Source organism: Phalaenopsis equestris, unplaced genomic scaffold (assembly GCF_001263595.1).
Source record: "Phalaenopsis equestris unplaced genomic scaffold, ASM126359v1 Scaffold000818, whole genome shotgun sequence".
NCBI lineage: Eukaryota > Viridiplantae > Streptophyta > Magnoliopsida > Asparagales > Orchidaceae > Phalaenopsis > Phalaenopsis equestris.
The window spans coordinates 471800-487016 of NW_018165258.1; the positions used below are offsets into that span (position 1 = coordinate 471800).

At 33.3% G+C, this 15217-nt stretch overlaps 1 pseudogene; it reads left to right on the top strand.

Annotated features, from left to right (window-relative positions):
* Positions 1-246: 246 nt before the first annotated feature.
* Positions 247-1010, top strand: LOC110031437 (annotated as a pseudogene).
* The last annotated feature ends 14207 nt before the right edge of the window (positions 1011-15217 follow it).

A 15217-nucleotide genomic window follows, 5' to 3' on the forward strand; every position in this document is an offset into this window, starting at 1 on the left:
AGTTTTTAGCACCATTGTAAGGCGGAGTCAACTTTATAAATTTTACACAATTATATTCAACCGGGATCAAGCTTTTTCCATCGTTGTTAGGGAAGGTAGCGGTAAATTTAATAGATTTGGTAAATTAGGAAATTTAGAGATAAAAATATACAAAATACAAAAAAAAATTATAAAATCAAAAATCAATATATATATATATATATGTGTGTGTGTGTGTGTGTGTGTGTGTGTGTGTGTATAACTATATATGCTCCAGTACAGGATGGTTATGTAATTTAGAAGGGTGTTGCTACATCTCCAATTGGAGGTGAATTCCTAACCGAGTGCATTATGAAAAGATTACAGAGAAAAGACATCATTTTCAAGCCTAGATACTCCTTCAAGGGAAAGGAAGTATGCCCCGGAGAATTTCAGACTATAGACCTTGATTTTCCAAATACCACAGAAAGCTAAAAGCTTTCTTCTCATAGAGTAATTGCTAGTGACATTAAGGAATGTGTATGCAGAGTTCTAGATACTCCCTATGATGAAAGTGCTGAAAATATCCCTATGACGTCATATGAACTTCCAGATGGACAAATTATTGAAATTGGTGCTGATCAATTTAGGGTTCCTGATATTTTGTTTAATTCATCAATAATCCAGACTATACTGGGAATGTAGAATTTTCCAGATTCTTCTCTTATTTCTGGCATCACACAAATGGTTATTGAGAGCATTAATAAATGGGATGTAGACATTCGTAGAGAGTTTTTTAGCAGCATTTTGCTTTCTGGTGGCACAACATTTGTGCAGCAACTAAAATAGAGCTTGAAAAGGATCTAATGGAGGAGAGTACTCAAGCTGCAAGGATGAAGGTATTAGCCAGTTGAAATGCGACAGAGAGAAGATTCAGTGTATGGATAGGAGGGAGAGATTTGGCTTCTCTTGGATCATTTCAACAGATTTGGTTCTCCAAAGGAGAGTATGAAGAACATGGAGCATCTTACATTAAGGGTAAATGCCATTAATTATTCTAAGCTCCATCATTTTTATCAAATTTTCTTCTTGGCCAAAATGTTAAATGAATAAAGACTGTCAGAATTTAGCCCATTTAAAAAACACATAATGAGGCGAGTCCCAGCACTATAGATAGGCCAAATTTTAGCTCATGCAAGAACCATACTGTTAAAATTTTTTCTACAAATTCTTAATTTTTATTCGCTATAAATTAATATTTCTTCAGAAATCTGAGATGAGTTCTTATATGTTGGTTCATTAATAAAAGTTGTATTCTTAAGTTTTATAATTGTATATTTGTAGTGACAGTTAATTTAAAAAAATAACTATATATTTAAGAGTATTTTTAAGAAATTTTTCTTTGCTTATTGTATTTTTTATGGAAAATATTGGATCTCAAGGTTTAGTACCTTACAATTCAAAATTAGAACGTACTATTAGAAAAATTCAAAAACAACAAAAAGAAATTAAAATTTTTAACAAAACGGCAAACAACTTAGATAATCAAATAAATGAAAATCGATAAAGACCTTTAAAAGATTATGTTAATCCAACAGTAGATGAACTTCACTTAACTATTTAAAATCCTGATGTTGCTTTAAACCTACTATTATCCAAATGGTACAAAATAATCAGTTTGGAGGAATGCCTACTGAAGATCTTAACTTACATCTTGCTAGTTTCCTTGAGATTTGTGCTACTTTTAAATATGACAGAGTGTCTAATGATGTTGTCAGGCTTAAACATTTTCCTTTTTCATTAAGGGATAAAGCCAAAGCTTGGTTAAACTCAATAGCACCTAGATCTACCAGAACTTGGGGAGAACTATCACAAAAATTCTTGGCTAAATATTTTCCACCCTAAAAAACCGCTAAGCATAGAAATAATATTACATATTTTTATCAGTTTGAAAGGAAATCAATATATGAATCCTGGGAAAGATTTAAGGATCTCCTTAGAAAATGTCCAGACTATACTCTACCAGATTAGTTAATAATTCAAACTTTTTACAATGGATTAGTCAGATCACTTAGATCTATTGTAGATGCTGTAGCAAGTGGATCTTTAATGTCAAAACCTTTTGATGAAACATACTCTTTAATAGAAGAAATGGCTACTAATAATTTTCAATGGCCCTCTGAAAGGGTTACGGGTAAATCATAAGAGAGTAGCTAGTATTCATGAATCTGATGCAATGTCCATTTTAGCATCTCAAGTTGCTGCTATATCAAAAAAGATTGATCAAATTGGAGTGAATTATTCTCAAATACAACTAGTATTAGAGGAAAATTCACTAGGGTAGATAATTAATATTCAATCATCTTATGAAACTGAATGCTATTAATAATCAAAATAACTATCCTTATTCTAACAATTACAATCCTGGATGAAAAAATCGCCATAATTTTAGTTGGAATAATTATAACAATTCATTGAACCCCACAAGAAATTTAAATAACCAAGGAAATCCTAATTATTGACCTTATTATTCTCCTGAATTTAACTCTAACCCTAACCTACAAGTTAAGGAAAAGAAGTTAACTATGGAAGAGGTAACGTTGAATATAAGAAATCAAATACAAAATCAAGGGGTTGTTATTAGAAATATTGAAAAACAGTTAGGGCATATTGCTACTACACTTAGAAACAGACCTTCAGGAAATCTTTTGAGTACTGTGGAAGTTAATCACAAAGATCAAAATAAGGAACAAATTAAAACTATTTAATTATAAAATGTAAAATAAGTTGAAACAAGAATCCAAAAAGAAACTGAAGTTGATGAGGAGAAGGAAGAAATGGAAAGTGACCATAATGAAAATGAGAAAACACAAGTTGCCCAAGAAAAACCCTTACCTCTGTTTCCTCAATGACTAAAATAGAAGAATAAAGACAAACATTTTACAAAATTTTTAGAAATCCTTAAAAAGTTAATGATAAACATTCCTATCAGTGAGGCTTTGGAACAAATGCCAAGTTATGTGAAATTTATGAAAGATATACTAAATAAGAAAAGGAAGTTTGCAGATCATGAGACTGTTGCACTTAGTGAGGAGCGTAATGCTATTATCCAAAAAAAACTTCCTAAAAGGTTAAAATATCCTGGTAGTTTTACTACACCTTGTGCATTTGGTGAAAAGTTTTATTGAAAAGCCTTATGTAATTTATGAGCAAGTATCAATCTTATGCCTCTATCAATTTTTAAACGTTTAGATTTAAATGAGAGATTTTCTCTACTACTTACTACTGTAACTCTTCAGTTAACTCTTCAGTTAGTTGATCAATCAATCACTACCCTAAAGGATTTATAGTAGATGTATTAGTAAAAATGGATAAATTTATTTTCTCTGTAAACTTTATAGTATTAGATATGGAGGAAGATAAAGAGATTCCTATTATTTTGGGTAGACCATTTCTTGCAACAGGGAGAGCTATGATAGATGTGCAAAAAGGAGAATTAATAATGAGAGTTAATGATCAAGAAACAAAATTTAATATTGCAAAAGCTATGAAATATCCTGTAATAGAAAAAGATAATGAATATTTTATGATGGAAGTTATTGATTATCTAAGTAATGAGCAATTTAAGAAAGAGTTTGAATAAAAATTAAAGCAAGAAAATTTAGTATAAATGAGGATGAAATAAATGAAGAAAATTTAGATTATATTCAGGACAAATTTGAAACTTTAGATTTATTGGAAAATGATAATAAAAATGTTATTCATTCAAGTATTAAACCACCTGAACTTGAATTGAAAGTATTACGTGCTCATTTAAAATATGTATTTTTAAGAGATTCATCTACATTGCCTGTTATTGTATCTTCCGAGTTAACTGAAATTCATGAACAAAAATTAATAGAAATGTTAAAAAAATATAAAAAGGCTTTTGGATGGACTTTAGCAGATATTAAAGAAATTAATCCTTCAATTTTTATGCACAGAATTTTATTAGATGAACAATATGAACCTAAATTTAGTCTATTGTTTTAGGTTTTGATGCGAGATGTTAGCCTCCAAGTGGATAGATAAGAGGGAACTCTAGAGTGAGAGCTAGTATCTTCCCTGCCTAGCCCGTCCTCAGAACTATTCAAACTTTAACTTAACCAATGTTCTTTATAGCATCTCTATTAAGGGTAAAGAATATTATTGCTCTTATTTGTCATAATCTCTCTCACTAGTTGTTTTACTTTTACACATGTCACTAATTTTATTGTAAGAGGAAGAGTACTTTTAATATATTAAAGCCCACTTTCTAATTTTCACTAAGTATTTTAGTTTAGGAGTAGAAGTATTAGTATATTGATAATTTTATGATATAATCAAATCAAACTATTATCAACCTTCCATGCTAGGGCGTGTTATTCCAAACTAGAACTTCTCTTGAAAGCCACTGTGATTAACCTCGATCTCCATGGGATTGATATTCGGGGCTTAGTCAGAAAGCCTTATATTACTTGATAACAATATGTATACTTGCATACAATCTCTGCAAAATTCCTACAAATATAATTGAATTCATACTTTGCTTGGGATCAAGTTTAGCATCATATTTTTTTTGCCATTACTGGAGATTAAAATCTTCAAGTAGTGGTGTCAACTTCATAAATCCTTACATTTAAAAAATATTTGGATCATCCAGCAGAGGATTCCATTGACATTACAGTACAAGGAGGATGAGTTTTGTCTCCGATTGACTTGGACAACTTACTCAAACTCGAAAAAGAAGAAGAAATAATGATTGTAGTTGCTGACATCAACGAAGACTGGCTTCATCCGTTAATAGAATATTTGTAAATTAGAAATCTACCAGAGGACAAGTTTGAGGCACACCACATCACGAGAACAACTATGTGTAATGCTCTAGTGGGTGATGTCTTCTATAGAAGATCGTTTGATCAATTGTGGTTGCGATGCTTAAGCAGGGCCGAAGGACAGAATATTGTCAAACAAGTACATGCTAGATTGTGTGGCTCTAACCTGTCAGGGCCAAAAATAAAGATGAAGATCAAGAGACTCAGATATTATTGGCCAGCAATGATATTTGATTGCATTGATACAACAAGTAGGTGTCACCAAAGATAGGCAAGGGAACTCCTCATGTATCTTAAGAAATGATGAGGTGGATTCTATACCTTTTGAGATAAAGAGAATGATCAAAAGGATTATAAGATGGAGTATACTACCAGTCGATTGAATTCCCAACAGTTGTCTATACAACATCTATGATGAAGGAGATTGTATCCCTCCACACATAGATCACCATGATTTTGTAAGGACCTTCTGCACACTGTCCTTCATGAGCAAAAAAAATATTATATTCGGAAAAGAAATCAATGTTATTGGCCCTAGAAAGTTCCGAGGATCTGTCGTGATTCCACTACCAATGGGTTCAGTACTAATTCTTAAGGGAAATGGAGCATACTTAGCCAAGAACTGCATTCCGTGGGAACGACACCGCAGAGTGTCTATGACATTCAAAAGAATGGATGAAAGTAAGATATTGTATGGGTTCAGACTAGATCCAGAGTTAGAGGAGTTGTGGCCATATGAGCTATGACGTGGTTGCACCTTTATGTACAGTTAAAAGAAATTCTTGTCCTGGAGTGTGGCTTAGTAGGTCAGTTTGATCAGGAGTTCGTCCCATAGAGCATAAATAGACAGTTTTTGTCACCTTTTGTACTTCATCAGAGCAGCATATATGATATGTAGTCTGCATATGATGTTTCAAATATACTCAGCATGATTGTCACTTTTGATGCTTTCAGCATGTATTCAGTCTTTAACACTTGATTGAAGCAGATTAATGAAATTTCTTTCAGATTTCAACATGATTGCCAAATTCCCCTTTTTGTGCGATTGATAAAGAGCCATGAAACTATATGTTGGTTCTAAATTATAATGAACAAGGAATAATATAACGAAAGTCTGATATTAAAATTTAAACTTGTTTTTGAAAATCAACCAACAAAAATTAAATCAAAAATTAATTAAATTATGAAAATGTACTTTGATAATTAAATTTGATAAAGACAACAAGAAAAAAAATTGATAAGTTTTGTTGATTTTGTTTCTCTCGAGTTCAAGGTTTCTTACTCTTTGCTTGCACAGCACGACTATCTTGGTATGCCCCAATTTCCTCACATCCCCATGGAGTTTCACACTCTGCACAAAATCTTACAAATTTTCTTCACCAATGTCACTTCATATGCCACATATCTATAAGTTTAACACCACAAATTCTCTACACTATTTTCATGTTGTTCTCGGGTTCAGTACCAAGATTCTATATTTTCCTCTTCACCATTTAAGTTGGATATCAGTCCTAGAGATTTCCTTCCTAGCGTGATCGATATATTTTCCTTGTCACCATTTGGGTTGGATATGAGTCCCAGAGCTTTCCTTCCTAACGTGGCTGATATATTTTCCTGCTACCTCTTGGGTTGGATGTAATTCATCAAGCTTTCCTCCCCAATGCAGTGGAATACATATCTAATCAACTCTTGAGTTGTATGTGATTTATTGAGCTTTCCTCCTCAATCTGGTCTCTTTCTGCTACCTCTTAGGTTGGATGTGAGTCAGCGAGCTTTCTTGCCTAATGTGACACAATTTCTTCGAGATAAAATTAAGACCACCTTAAATGGAGTAAGGCATCTGATTCTCTAGCTTGTTTCTTCGAGATAGGTTTAAGACCACCTTAAATGGAGTAAGGCATTTTATTCTCATCCTTCGAGATTGGTTTAAGACCACCTTAAATCAACAAGAGTAAGACACCTGATTCTCTAACCAATTTCTTTGAGATAGGCCTAAGACCACCATAAATGGAGTAAGGCATCCTATTCACAAAACTTTGAGATAAGATTAAGACCACCTTAAATGGAGTAAGGAATCCTATTCTCATCTATCTGATTCTCAACTCAAATCTTTGCGATAGGTTTAAGACCACCTTAAATAGAGTAAGGCATACTATTCTCATCTTTCAAGATCATTTTTAAGACCACCTTAAATGGAGTAAGGCATTTGATTCACAACTCAAATCTTTGAAATAGGTTTAAGACCACCTTAAATGGAGTAAGCAATCCTATTCTCATCTTTTGAGATCATTTTTAAAACCACCTTAAATGGAGCAAGCAATCCTATTCTCATCTTTTGAGATCATTTTTAAAACCACCTTAAATGGAGTAAGCAATCTAATTCTCTACCCAAATCCTTTGAGATAAGTTTAAGATCACCTTAAATGGATTAAGGCATTGTATTCTCAATCATCTAGATCGGTTTATGACCACCTTAAATGGATTAAGGCATTTGATTCTCTACTTAATCTTGGAGATCAGTTTAAGACCATCTTAAATGGAGTAAGGCATCTAATTCTCTAGATAAATTTTCAAGATAGGTTTCAGACCACCTTAAATGGAGTAAGGCATCTGATTCTCATCTTTCGAGATAAATTTAAGACCACCTTAAATGGAGTAAGGCATCTAATTCTCTACCCAACTTTTTGAGATAGGTTTAAGCCCACCTTAAATGGAGTAAGGAATCCTATTATCATCATTCAAGATTGGTATAAGACCACCTTCAATAGAGTACAACATCAGATTCTTTACCCAAATCTTCAAGATTGGTTTAAAATAACCTTAAATGGAGTAAGGCATCCTATTAAAATCTTTGAGATAGGTCTGAGACAACTTTAAATGGAGTAAAGAATCCTATCCTAATCTATAGAGATAGGTATAAGACCACCTTAAATGGAGTAAGGCATCCTATTCTCATCTTTTGAAATCACTTTAAGACCACCTTAAATGGAGTAAAGCATTTGATTATCTTTCTAGGGTTGATATCTAAATTTCAATTCCCATCTCAAGGTCAATAATTAAATTCTGATTCCCTCCTTTCAAGGTCGGTACCTAAATTCCAATTCTCTTTCTAGGGTCAGCACCTAAATTTTGGTTCCCAACCTCCGAAACTATTGTAATCAAAATCAAAGTTTCATATCAATTAAATCTAAATTGAATCTTCATCATGACTGTTTCAGTTGTTTTTGGAATTCCTTTCCATCTAATCCCCATAAGAGTTCCATATCCTCAGTTTTGCTTGGTTATTCATTTATTAACTCCCCACCAGAAACAACTGCCACCTAATTCTACTAGCTGTTCTAGGCATATTGGCTTCGATGTCTGTGTTGGCCCTGTTGATCTTTTCGGTCAACACCAATACTCGCGGTGTGCCTGACCAACACACCACACCTATTGGGGGTCCATTTGTTCATCTCACTTTTGGTTGATGTTTAGTTTCCTCCTTAGTAGCCTATGGTCTAGCAATAAGACTTTCTTGTTTACTATTCCTAGAGTACTAGAGAAGGAATCCTCACCATTAGAAATTCTAAACTCTTCTTTGCTCGACCTGAAGCTCCACATGTTGGTCCTAACCTCTAGCATTTAATAGGTCGGGTCAATATGAGGGAGCTTAAGAGGTGTTTCCCATAGGATGGTCAAGCTTTAGGACTAACCCTGGGTTGTCTAGTCTTAGTTTGGCTTGCTTGCACACACTACACTTTCTCACACACCCCAAACCTTAGGACCCCTTGATTTGGTCTCCTATCTCTTTTTGGAAAACTCATGTGTGGACCCAAACCCCTAGCCCTTGGCTAAGTGGGTTAGGACCAGCATATTGACCAGCCAAAATGAGTCCTCATATGGGTCCTATTGGTTTGACATGGCTTCATGGCTTACTTGCCTATTCTAGCCCAAAATCACCAAATTACCAAAATACCACTACAACCCTAATTTTTGCCAAAGTTTCCAAAATTCCCAAAACATCCAAACTTATCCAAAAGTCATCTCAAATCATTCCCCACTACCCAAATTGACCAAAATCACCTACTCTCCAAAATACCCCCAAAATTGTAAAAATTACCAAAATACCCCTCATGACCCGAAATTTTCAAAAAATCCAAAAATTCCCAAAAAATTTTAAAATCATCCCAAATATTAATTTTGAACCATCACATTGACCCAATTTTTACCCTATGTCCAAAATCCCTAAATTGACTTTTCAGTTCAATTCAAAATAACTTGAAATCCTTTCAAAACTCGTCATGGCATCTCCCTACAAAAAATTAAACATTTAATTAATCCAAATTTTAGCCCAAATTCACCATAATTTTAGAAACCCAAGTCCACCACACTTAATTCCAAAATCCCAAATCTAAAGCCCACATGGGATGAAATTTCTTCCCATCATCCATTTAATCAAAATCATTCCCTAATTTCAAATCCATGATAAAATCATTCCATATTAAGCCTCATGACAAACTCCACAAGAATACCCCATAAAATCCAAAAGTTCCTTTTCATGCAAATGACCAAGCCAAGGACAAGCCATGAATCCATCTCCAAGCCATATGCAAGCCATGTGAGTCATGCTCATATCATCATGCTATCTTGGACAAAAGGAGAAGCCTCTTTAGTGGTCCCCTCATACATGATTAACCACTCTCATGACTCACTTAAGAACACCATTAGCCCTAATCCACTTGGATGGGGACTTAACCATGTTAAACCAGTTAAACCACCTCATTTTCTTCAGCACCCAAACCTTCCTTGATGATTGAGCCCAAATCCAAATCATTCTTTGACCCAAATTGACCAAAAAATAGGTTCACCCCCATTCCTCTTTCATCCAAAACCTTTACGCATGGATAACTTCAATTGACTTCACAAAAACCGAACCCTGATCCCCCTGACCAAATGGTGACCTAACCCTGGCCTGCCAGCCACCTTGGCTGCAGGAAAACACCATGGCCAAAAGAGCTCATATGGTTAAAACTCAAAATTACACCCAACCAAGATGGCTCACTCCGAATAGATTTTTGCCTCTTTCTTCCCTCCACCCAAGCATCCAGAGCCACCCACTAGTTAGCCTAATTATAGCCTCCAAGATCTTATACTTAAATTCACCCTCCACGACCAAGAGTGGAGTTGTTGAACTTCCTTGGGGAGACCCTAGAAAATTGTTCCCAAAGCTTCTTCAAGACCTCTTGAGTTCAATACAACCGTCTTCCAGCCATCACACCCACCATATGAGCTCAATTTTGGAGCTCAAAATCAAGTCAAAACTAGAACATAATTCCCCATAGCTCCACAGTGCACCAAAGTCAAATTAATTGCACCCACACCATGAAAGAAGAAGATACCCCATAAAAGCCGCATCACCAGACCACCCTAGCATAGACTTTGATCACCACCCAAAATCAGCCTTGGTCAAAATCATATTTAGGTAATTCCCACGGTCCAAGGCTTCATCTAGGAGCTCTATGGACTCAATTCAATCTTTTGGAAGCACCCAATCGAGGCCACACTTCTTGGGAAAAGGTATTGAACTCTCCCCTTAAACCGAGACCATTTTAATTCTCCATGCTCATATACTTGATTTAAGAATTGATTAACCGTATGGATATGTTCTCCTAGTCTAGACGCGTCTATAGAAACAAACCCAAAGAGAATTAGTTGAGTATCGAGAAAGATTTTAAGGTTTAAAGTTTAAAGGCTCTCAGGCTAGAGACTTGGGGATGATGAATGGATGTCGTTCGTTTCTGTGTTTATGCAATGGATGGTTGTGATGGAGTCAGACAGAAAGATGGAGTGGTACAGCGGGCTGACGAGGCGTCTATGTGGCTGGCGGAGTCAAATTGTTGAGCGCCTCGTATAAAGCTCAATGTGTCGTAGGATGAAGTGGCACCACGCTGGATAAGTAGAAAAATTAGGATTTTATGATTTATTTAAATGATCATAACTTCAAAAATACATATCTCGATGTAAGAAAATCACAAAAATAATATAAAAAATCCTCATGCTAAGTGAATAGAGGAGAATAATATGGAAATGGTTTCATGTTTATTTGATGATGTGTGATTTTTAATTAATTAAATAGTGTATTTCTTATTTGGATTCTCCATTTGCATTGAAATTTCACCATGGCTTGATTTTTGGGGCTTTGGTTCTTTCTATCATGACGGATCTTTCCTGATTTTTTCAAGGTTAAAAGAGATCTCTAGGGAGAGATTTTTATTTTTCAAGTGTATCATAATTGTTTTCGTATAATATTAATAATAATAATAATAATAATAATAATAATAATAATAATAATAATAATAATAATAATAATTAAAATATTAATAAAAAAATACAAAACTTTTTTTGCTAGGTTCTATGTGGTCAGAAGACCCTAGGAAAAATATATGTTTGGTTTAGCTCTTTAAGAATAACCTTAGTTGTGACCAACCCCTAAAAATAAAAGAAAATTAAATTAAAATAGTTATAAATTTAAATGGCATAAAAATCATTCTCCACTATAATTTAATAACAGAGGAACTCCCCATAAAAGTTTCAAGTCAATTAGAGTTAATTTGACCACTAAAAATGAATTAATGGCAATTTTGGCATTAAAATATTATAATAACTAAAATACAACTTAAAAAGTCACCAAATTGGTTTTGGGAGCTCCTTATGACCAACAGAACCTAAGAAAAATAAATGTGTAATTAAAATAAATACTTCATTTTTAAACAATTTTTAAGTATTTAAATAATTGAAAAATTAATAGAAAATCATAAAAATTACAACATTGTAAAAAGCACACTAAAATTTTGCATTTGGCTTCTTGATTACTTGAACCAAATTAAATCATTTTTTTTAAATTTTCCAATTCAAGATATTAATTTTTTTGTAAAGGCTTAAAATGTATTTTCTTTAATTTTCCACTAAAATAATTCTAATAATTAAAGTATAAATCACAAAAATATTAAATTTATTTCTCTAGGTTCCCTGACCTCAGAGAGATTTAAGAAAAAATATAAAATTTAATATTCCACTTAAATATTATTTTATATTTAATTCATACTAAAACAAACAAATAATTCTAATAGTTAAATTAATCCTAAAAAAATCATGAAATTAATCTAAGTGGTCCTATCACCTAGGTGAACCTCTAGTATCTTTCTTAAGGTTAGAGATTTTGTTTTGGTTGAGTTATTGAATTTTCATTAAAAATTCCTATTTTTTGCATCAAAATAATTATAAAATTAAATAAATTTAGAAAAATCACATTTTCTCCTGTGATGTTTTAATTAAACCATGAGTAGGGTAGCATAAAAATTTTAAAGTCATTTGAGTTTTATTTATTGAATTATGAGGTGTTAAGGCCCTAAGGGTAAAAAGATAATTTTGGAATTAAAGCCTTAATTAATATTTAGGCTCAACCAAAGGGTAAATGGGTAATGAATGAGCTTAATTTGCATGTCTTGATGATTGAAATATAAAAGGGATAAATGGTAACAACCAATCTCACCTTGGTCTCATTAAGAACAAATTTGTAATTTCTTAAAATGATGAAATTTGAAAGAGCAATTATATAAGAAGATATTAAGGTTGGGGGTTAGTATTTGGAAGATCAAATCCCACTGGTTTAAAACCCTTACTAATGGTTTTAAAATGATTTATGATTCTTGATATGGGTTAAAAGTATAAATATTCAAATTTTTCTAAGAATTACAAACCTACCCATTAAGTTTTTTGGAGTAGTAGTGGAGTAGCCTTAATAAAAATTTTGACTAATGAGGTTTAGAAAAATACCTAAAATTAATTTGAAACTTTAAAACACTACAAGCTCATCTTTAAAATCAACTTGGCTAAATCTCTTAATTAAGCCCAGATTGCTCCTAAGGGCCTTTACCCAAAAAATTTAGAAGTGAAAGATCAAGTGATAATTACCCCACTTAAAGAGATTATCAAAATATCAAGGTTCATTGAGCATAATAGTATGAATGGGGTGAACCACATAATAAAAATAATAAGCACAAAATGAACTCGAGACGATTTGAGGGACTGTGAAATGTCAAGGGTGTTACTTAGGACCTTTTCATGATCCTTTGGGAATTTTGGAGGACACTTGAACATATTATGATTTGCTTAATGGAATCATCCTCAAAGATAAACAAACTGGACCACCAGGGTATGACATAAGATCTGGTAGACACACCACAAACATTTTTCCTTTGCTTTTCCTGCAAAATTATATATATGCTTTGCAAATACTGACCTTTCAGGTGGAGGGACAGTAAGAATTGACAGGTACGCTTTTAAGTTATTGCTTTGCAAATTATTTATCTACACCTCTTATTTCTTGCTTATAAACTTGCATGTTAAACAACAAGGTAACCCAGCATGTCAAAACTGAAACCTTTAGGAGAGCCACAAAACTAAAACCAAAACCAAAATTAAAAAAAAATAAAAAAAGATAAAATTCACCGCCACAAGTGTCAAAATATAAGATAACTCAAATTTTAATCACAAACAAACAAGAAAATAAAAATTACAACTAAATTAAAACGTCTTTATCAGAGAGATTTTCCAAAAATATAAAATATATTTTTCAACATATAAAATATTTACCTATGGTTGATACTATGATTTCCCACTGTCTAAATAAAAGTATGAAACTCATTAAGTTGAATTTAGTAAATTAATTTGGACTAAGTGAATCCAAAGAAAGTAATGGTGCCAGAATGAGGGAACTGTTGGATCCTAACCGGTGTCGCTCCAATAAACTTTAACTTCCCCCATAATATTTAAATAACCATAACCTTAGAAAATATTTGATTTGACATCAGGACTTGACACATTATAAAACTTAAACATGTCATGACGAGGAGCTTGAAGCTAGCATTATGGTCGGCACGACCATCTTTAACTGTAAAATAAGTCTACACCAACTAAATTATTCCTTAAAATTAAACAACAAGCCATAGGATTTAGATGTTGTCCGCTTAGTGTGACATAAATCCTCAACTTTTCCTTAGGCAATTGTATGACTCTGTTGTATAATATAAGCTCAAACTTATTATAGGATTTCAAGGTTGTCGTTCGTCATGACTTAAATCCTCACATCTTCCAAGCTATTTGTATGATCGTTTCACACAAATGTAAGCACTCATTAATAAGATTGGCATGATGAAATATTTAAATCTTTCTCCTCTAAATTGAAGCCAAACAGTAGGATAGCTTGGGAAGTCACTGAGGTTCTCCTCAGAATACATGGCATCCCCTAATTGTTCTTTGTTTGGATTCTAAAAATAAAATGTTCCAAATTTGAGTCATTCTCCTTTCACACCTCCTTGTCTGATCTCTTTGAAAATTCCTATCCTTTGAAATTCTTAAAGACAATATCCCCTGATTTTTATCGAGAGTTTTCTTAGGTGACTTTAGTTATCTAAGATGTAATTAACTATATGAGCTTGCCTTTATAGAAAACTTTCAAGAGCCCAGCTTAATATAAACCCTAATTAATTTTTCATATTAAATAGGAGAACTTTTTTTTCTTATAATAAAATGGTTTCGTAGACCAAACGGATGCCATACATCTCTTAGTTTATTTAATTGAGCCTCACTATCAAGTCATGTGTTTATCTTTTGGGATAGGTACATAGCTTAAGATGTAGTGCTCTTTCATCTAAACTATAAAAAATATGGGAGCAGTTTTGATTTCATATGTTTCTAAAAAAAATAAACACACACACACACACAGATATATATATATAGGCGATTCCGTAGTGAGCATCAGGATTTACATTCTGGCGACCAACAGTTTCCATAGGACTCCTAAAATTGTGCCGACAGTATCACATCATGAGAGGAGCTGTGTCATATGTTTTAGTAGCTAATGTCCTTTACAGATGGTCACTTGAGAAAATGTGGTTGTGATGTCTAAGCAGAGCAGAAGCGCAGGATATCGTCAAAGAAGTACATACCAGATTATGTTGTACTTACCAGTCAGGGCTGAAGATGAAGATTAATGAAGTGCACGCCAGATTATGTGGTGCTCACTAGTCAGGGTCGAATATGAAGATGCCAGCAAGGCTGGTAGATTGTATGGACATTGATCGAAAGTGTCACTAGTGAAAAGTGTATGGAGTGGCCTTGCATCAACCTCTGAATGTGCTACACCCAACGATCGCGTCATGGCCATTCGAGTGTTAGGGTACGGATATTATGGGTTCGATAGACCCTCCATCTTCAAAAGGATAGAGATTTATTCTTGCAGCCGAAGATTACTTCTCTAAGTGGGCAAAATTAGTACGATTAGAAGAGGTTACAACACATCATGTTCTTCAATTCTTCAAAAATCAAATTGTCTACCATTTCAGTGTGTCACACAGTTTTATTTT